Consider the following 7,650-nt stretch of genomic DNA (forward strand, 5'->3'; position numbering starts at 1 on the left):
ACTGAGGACAACTGAGGGACTCATATGCAACTGTTACAGAAGGTTCAAATGCTCACTGTTGCTCTTAATGCATTGTGTTTCCTTCGGGAGTATCAGTGATCATTTGAACCTTCTGTAATAGTTGCATGAGCCCCCAATAACATGCATTTTTAACATTTTACAGTTGTAAACACGACGGCTTTCTTCTTTCGTGAGGAGGTTTGGCATCACGGCATCTTTGTTTCCAGGCGGAACATTAAAGAATGCGACACACACATCTCCTGGAAATCCTGTATAATTCAACCAATCCGATGAAGACTTTGAAACTCCTGAAGTATTACCATTTTTGTGTGTCGTATACAGGGCCTAAAAATTAACACTTGCCAAGCGCCAAATGCGAGAAAAAATCTGCGTTGGTGAGTATATGTTACAGTGTCAGTTGGCAGTTGGTGGGATGTAGCCAGTAGGCGGGATGTTTGCAATGTAGTGAAAACAATAGCCAGTTTTTAAAGAGATTCGTTGTTTCTGACGTATGCGAATAAAATAATATTTTCCGAACACAAGATCATCATTATTAGCTGTTCTGTCATAAGCAACAAGAGCGAATCAAATAATGGAATACAAACGAGCTGATGTGAGAACAGTGTGATGGCCAGCTTGTCCCTAAACACAGTTCTAATAACTTTTACCTGAGAAGATACTGCTGCTTCATTTCAGAAGAATAACTTTTCCCTTCTTTATTCATCATAAACCGAGAACACATACCAGGGGTTACGCCGCCTAAATGGTGCAGTAAAATACAGTTTGAAAGTTTGCACTTTCGGCTGTATGCAAACACTGAGCCACTTTAGACAGCGCACCAGTAGTGCTTCAAATGACGAAAACACACACAATTATGTCAAAATGCACGATTTTGTTGAGTTGCCTCATAAACGTATTCTTTAATGAGTTATGAGAGTGGCGGAATTTGATATGTGCCAGATCCGCATCATGTGCATCAGGTTTTAAATAGACCGTGCTGATTTTAGTGAAACCAAACCTGCTAAAGATTGTCACTGATGTAAATCAAAGAATAAAAGAAAAAGAGAAGTCACTCAACTGCTCTAGTCGCTGATTAACTTTTCTAGCTTGAATAAAGATTTATCTGTATAGTTTATGCATACACAATTTATAGTTTATGTGAAGATTGTTTTAAAATCACTTAAATTAAAAGTTGTTATATATTTCCTATAAAAGCCTAAAAATATCAAATAATAGCTTTAAATTACACTGTAATGTTGAATGGCTATAATTAATAGGTAAAATTGAGGGAGAATGCATTTAATACAGACACCAGTAGCAGGACAAATTAAAAACATTGTAAATATATTTAATCATTGTAGTAGTAATAACTGCCTGTTTTTGCAAAAAGCATTTCACGGACGTTAAAAAGAAAATTTGGCTGGTAAATTTTATCACATCATCGGCCACAGGCAGGTAAAGATAGGTTTAGGCCCTGGTTGTATACATCAGACGTTTAACCAGCGGTCCGTGGGTGTGACGTCTGAGGCTGAGACTACTGCCCAACCATGAAGCAATGCAAATAGCAATCATAGTATAAAATTTTACATCTTTTAATATTTTGCAATAAACTTCAAATAGCTATTTTGTACTTAAAATTAATGATTTGACTACAAGTCATTCATTGAAAGTATAAATAATAGCATTTTATATAATATAATTTCTGTAGTTTGTATTAGGGCTGTCACAATTCCTCAATTCTATTTTAGTATTCGATTTTAAAAAAAAAATCCTCAACTGCATTTTGCCCGTGTCGAGTAATCGGCAAAATACCGGAAGTGGCATATTCCACAGAGGAGAACCCATAAATAGCATTATTAAATGTTTCTAAGACCTGCATTAAATATTAAACCCATTAAAAAATAACAATCAAGCATAATGCTATTGTGAATTCACAAATTAAATATATGCAGGTTTAATAGCTGTAATTATTTACATGCGTGTAGGTTACATATTTGCATCTCAGAGTGGCTCCACAGTAAATAGTGCTCTACACGAATTGTTATCATTTCTGTGTGGAATATCTCAGTCTCCATCTCAGCATATATTAATGTTCATCTGGGAACGCAATGCTCGCATTTCATTATATTCGTAAAGTAAATAATTTATAAACATATGCAAACACAGGATTCATTATCTTTCTCAATATACTAACTGCTCATCGCAGTTTCAAAATAAAAACTCATACGCTCACTCTGAGTTTACATATTTTAATGTCCACATATTCAAGGAAATACAGTGGCTGTAGCATTTCTATCATAAAGAAATGATTAAATATTAAAAATTAAGTGGACATTTAAATGAAATGTTGTTTAGTCAATATTAAACAAGGATTACACCACGCAGTAAAGAGTAAAAACAGTTGACAGGCTGTTGGCATCTCTGCAGTCATTTGATATAATGCGTAATGTATTAGTTCTATTGTTTATAATACTTTATGTATTTTCACAGTTTTGTTTAATACAACCACATGATTACTTGCTTTTGATACTTTATTTCAACCAATTATTTCTTCATTGCTATTATGTATTTTAAGTCATTTTAAAGGCTATAGTTGGCTTACGTCTATTTTTATTACCTCAAAAAAGTCATTATAATTATCTGATTACTTGATTCATTGTCAGAATGATCAACCGATTACCAAAATAATCATTAGCGACAGCCCTAGTTTGTACAGATAAGTATTTGTGTATTTCTTGAAGCTGGCTGGTGAACAGGAAATATTTTTCAGGGATCAAGGCTGCTGAAAATATGGCAGTCACTATTGCACCCTATTGCAATATATCCGGTCTTGGAGAAAAAGAAAATAAGAACGTCTCTAGAAAAAGATTTACTCTACGCTACACTTGCACCCGGCACAAAAATATGGGCCGCTCACAGCGCTGCTACAAGGCTGTCTGCGAGCGTGACATGAGAACACCGTAAATGAAGAAGAGCTGGGAAGACGGCTGTTCCAGATGGAGAAATGTCCTGCAGCTACAGATGAAGAGTGGAGGAGGAAACTCATTAGCCAGGCAGAGGACAAAAAGCCCTGCCGTAAGGACTGCTGCCACACTGGCGACGGCACAGGTACAGGATCTGGCACAGCCAGTCACGATCACATCAGTCTGATTATTCATGGTTGACATCATTTCCTAGAGCGCCCAAGGAAATTCAGCTTTTGTACATCATTTGCTACAACGTTTCAGCAAAACGAGAATAGTGGGAATTACACAAAACTCTAAATGAATGTGTCTGGATTCAGTTAAAAGAATATGGGGGGAAAGTTCTTAAAGAAATAGTACACCCAAAAATGACAATTTGTGACAAAATGACAGTTTGCTTCTCCATCAGAACAGATTTGGAGAAATCTAGCATTACATCACTTGCTCTCTGGATCCTCTGCAGTGAATGGGTGCCGTCAGAATGAGAGTCCAAACAGCTGATAAATACATAACAATAATCCACAAGTAATAGACACCACTCCAGTCCCTCAGTTAACATCTTGAGAAGTAAAAACCTCCATGTTTGTAAAGAAAAGACGTTTTTATCTACAATAACTCTTCCTCCATTGAGAAAGTCTGTTCCCCGTTGTCCTCTCACATTGAAATCCAGTCTTTTCATTATTAATCAAATTCTCTTTCTTCTTTGTTCTCATCTGCCATAACAAAGGATTCTCTATCGATCACCCTTTCTTCACCTCTCTGATGCGTTTCTCAGGTCATCTGGGTCAACTAATTGCTGGTTTGTCCTTATTCGAACCCTGGATATCAGCCAGCGTTTTGTAAATCAATGAAACTTCAATTGGCTGTTTGTTACCTGGGAAAGATCTGTGCAGCTGTTTTAATGGAGTAGCCGTAATGGCATTTGCCGCCGTCCCCTGCAAGGACAAAGCGCATTTCTGAGAGTACAAATGCAAATCATTTTGAAAAGAACTTTTATGTAGTAATGCGCTGCATGCATTTTTTTATTATTCTAAACTATAATGGATGGTTACATTTCAATGTCAGTTTCAAGTACAGTGTTCTGGCATGCTCTCCATCTCTCTCTCTCTCTCTCTCTCTCTCTCTCTCTCTCTGTCTGTTTTAGGTTGGTACATGAGCTGTTTGCTTTGTGATGATGAGTTGATGGGGATGAGGGCTGCTGTTTGTTTCCTGCTCTTTGCATTCTGGTTTTGTCAATAGTAAATGGACATTCAAGTAAAGACAATGAACACTGTGTCAATAAGGATGCAAATTACAAGGGTCCGCATAAGGTTAGGGGGCTGAATGTACATACAACATTGGCTGACTTTCACTGCATGAGCTGGAATTTAAATGGGAATAATAGGAAGTAAAAATCACTGAATTGCAATTTAAAGAAATTGAAAATAGTTTCACAATGGAGAAATAAGAAATAAGATGACCATAATTTAAATAAAAGTTATTACTATAATATAACTATAAAATGATCTGTAATTTATGATGCAGTATAATAAAATAGTAATAATGTACAATAAATATTCATTTAAAATAAGTTCAATACAGTCAAATTAACAGACAGTGCCATACAATTTTAAAAATGTCGACCTTTTTTTTTTTTTACAAGTAACGATAAAGTGTGTGAAATATAAAATTAATACTGCTTGTTTTAGTAACTTTTTATGTTTTTTAAGCAGTCTCATCATCCTCACTAAGGATGTATTTATTTTATGAAATATACCGTAAAAACAGTAATATTGTGAAATATTATTACAATTTCAAATAACTGTTTTTGATTTATATATATTTTAAAATGTAATTTATTCCTGTGATGTAAAGATGAATTTTCAGCATCATTACTCCAGTCTTCAGTGTCTAATATGCTGATTTACTGCATTTTGTATTATTATCAATCTCAAAAACAGATGTGCAGCTTGATATTTTTGTGGAAACTATGATATATTTTTAAGGATTCTTTGATGAATACAATAGGAACAGCATTTTTTTGAAAAATAAAAATCTTTGTAACATTATAAATGTCATTTTTGATCAATTTAATTTATCACAATTTAACACATCTTGCTGAGAAATTATTATAAGTAATAAAAATATTTATTCAAAAAACCTGACTCCAAACTTTTGCCGAAAGTGCATTACTTTTAATATTTTTATTTTAAAATATTTATATCTATATGTATATAGTATATTATATACTGGGAGTTTGATAACATTTTACTGGGACACTATTACAAAAATCTATTAAAAACCACACTTATGCCAGTTTATTTATTTGTTGGTAATGCTTTACAATATGCTGTCATTTGTTAACATTAGTTAATGTATGTAACATGAACAAACAATGAGCAATACATTTATTACACTATTTATTCATCTTTGTTAATGTTAGAAAATAAAAACACAGTCGTTCACTGTTTGCTCATGTTAGTTCACAGTGCATTAACTAATGTTAACAAACACAACTTGTGATTTTAATAATGCATTAGTAAATGCTAAGATTAATAAATGCTGTGTAATTATTGTTCATTCTTAGCTCATGTTAACTAACGTAGTTACCAATTTGTTTTACTGTTTTCATCATTGTAAATTAAATAATTATATATCTACACTCATGAGCTTCCACTTGAGGTTTTGCCATACCATGGAAATGTGGATTTCACACAATAAATCTCTCTCAGGTATAATCTGCCTCTGACCCTCGTTCACCTGTTTTTTCCACTGCTGTCCTCTCCCTCTTCCTCCCAGGCGTTTTTTTCTCTCTCTCTTCCTGCTTCATTGTTCAGGGTTATGTGTGGAGGAAAACCAAAGCCAAATGCTCCATGGGAACAGATCAAAGAGAATAATTCCTTTCCTGTTCCTCTCCTCTTTACCTCCTCCAGAGGCTCAATCCTTGGGCTCCACTCGCATCATGTGTTTCAGTCCTGGCCTGCGCATTCACAATACAGAAGCGATGATAACAGGATTACGTTTTAGTCCTGATTATCACAGGGTGGCATACAAAGGACACGTCTGAAAGAATCCCAGGCAGAAATCTTTACGTCTCAATCATGAAAAACACAGACTGCAGAACTGTAAATGTTCTGTAAAGCGTCTGGTCTGGATTGGCAAAACATGAAATTTGACTTCAGTGCATTTCTGTTTGTAACACTTCAGAACAATCTGTGCTAATGGTAAAAAAATCTCCTGACTTTTCTGAAATGTTACGTATATTGAGACTGGCAGTTGAGCTTTATGCCAGCCAATTCTTTTGACATTGACTTCATACCAGTAAGGGCAATAGAGAAGAATGGAGAAAACTTTAATTCATATTCAAGTCTGTACTTCCAGGTCTTAGGCAATTTCATTTAGCCAGGCCACTGAAAGCAATGGATTTCATATTGTATTTGAATAAGTTGCGTGTTAAATGCAGGCATTTAGGTTTAAATCTATAAGCTTTCAAGAACGGTCTTCTCAGCCCAGCTGATTTTTCTGATGTTGTAGGCACATTTATTAAATTGACCTGCCGAAAGCCCTCGAGTCTGATGTGACAGTGTCTGCTTTCATTATCGTCCATACAGAGAAAATATATAGCTGGAGCACTGAGGTAGTGTGAAGATGCTTGATAGATCCCATTTGATGAAATATGAGCTTAAAATTAGCTATTTACTTGCACTGGTTCAACAGAGTGATTTTATTTAACAATCACAAGCACAGATTGAGCTTTAAAATATGAACTGTACTGATCAATGTATGACACCAATAATGGAACCTTGAAGCTCCATCAAAAACTCCATTAAAAACCATAAAATTGCATTAAACCACTTTTTACACGTTCACAAAGTTTTAATATTAAAATTTAAGACTTTTACTTTAGTATTTGAAAGTACTTAAGGAACAACTTATAAGAGTGAGTTTATTTATTTATTTATTATTTTGCAATTATGTACATATTAATACAAATATATACATCTCACAACAGAAGTAGAAAAAGGGTATACAGAGAGAATAATAAAAAAAAAAAGACAAGTGCATGTTCAAGTGAGATTATTATTTATGCGCCACTCCTGTGACTAAACAGAATCGCAGGTTTCCAAACACTCCCCTCGTCTCCCATTGGTCGGAATAACCGAAAGCCCTCACCATTGGTTGAGCCGACATCACAGTAATGGAGCAAGAGTGGTTACACTTTTCAGGGCAATCAGACTACAAATGGTTCAAATTTAATTGTCTAGGCATATTGGGCTAGAATAAAAGTAAGTATTCTAGTACTAAAAACATAGACTGTAAAAACTATGGACGTAGTGTCCGTGACGTCACCCGTAGGTTTCTGAAGCGCATTTTTGAATCTGTTAGTGGGCGGGAATCGGCCGTCGCCATTTTGTAATGACGTCACTGTACGTCACTCCCGGATAATCGAAAATGGGCAAAGAGGCGGGGCGTGGGTGGAGCTGGTTGCTGAAACCACGCCCGCCTAGCGCGACTGTAGTGACAGCAGCGGCAATCCACCTGTCACTCAAGTGGCCACGCCCTAAATTATGCAGAACTTTAAGGCTTAATATAATTTAAACGGATGAGTTACAAAAAAATTCACCACTCCTCACAGTTGACAAGAAGGGCACAATTAGCTAGACCAAAACCACTTTTTGTACCAGGCTGTAAACATATTTTTTTCTGC

This window comes from Labeo rohita, chromosome 23, assembly GCF_022985175.1.
Source record: "Labeo rohita strain BAU-BD-2019 chromosome 23, IGBB_LRoh.1.0, whole genome shotgun sequence".
Lineage (NCBI taxonomy): Eukaryota > Metazoa > Chordata > Actinopteri > Cypriniformes > Cyprinidae > Labeo > Labeo rohita.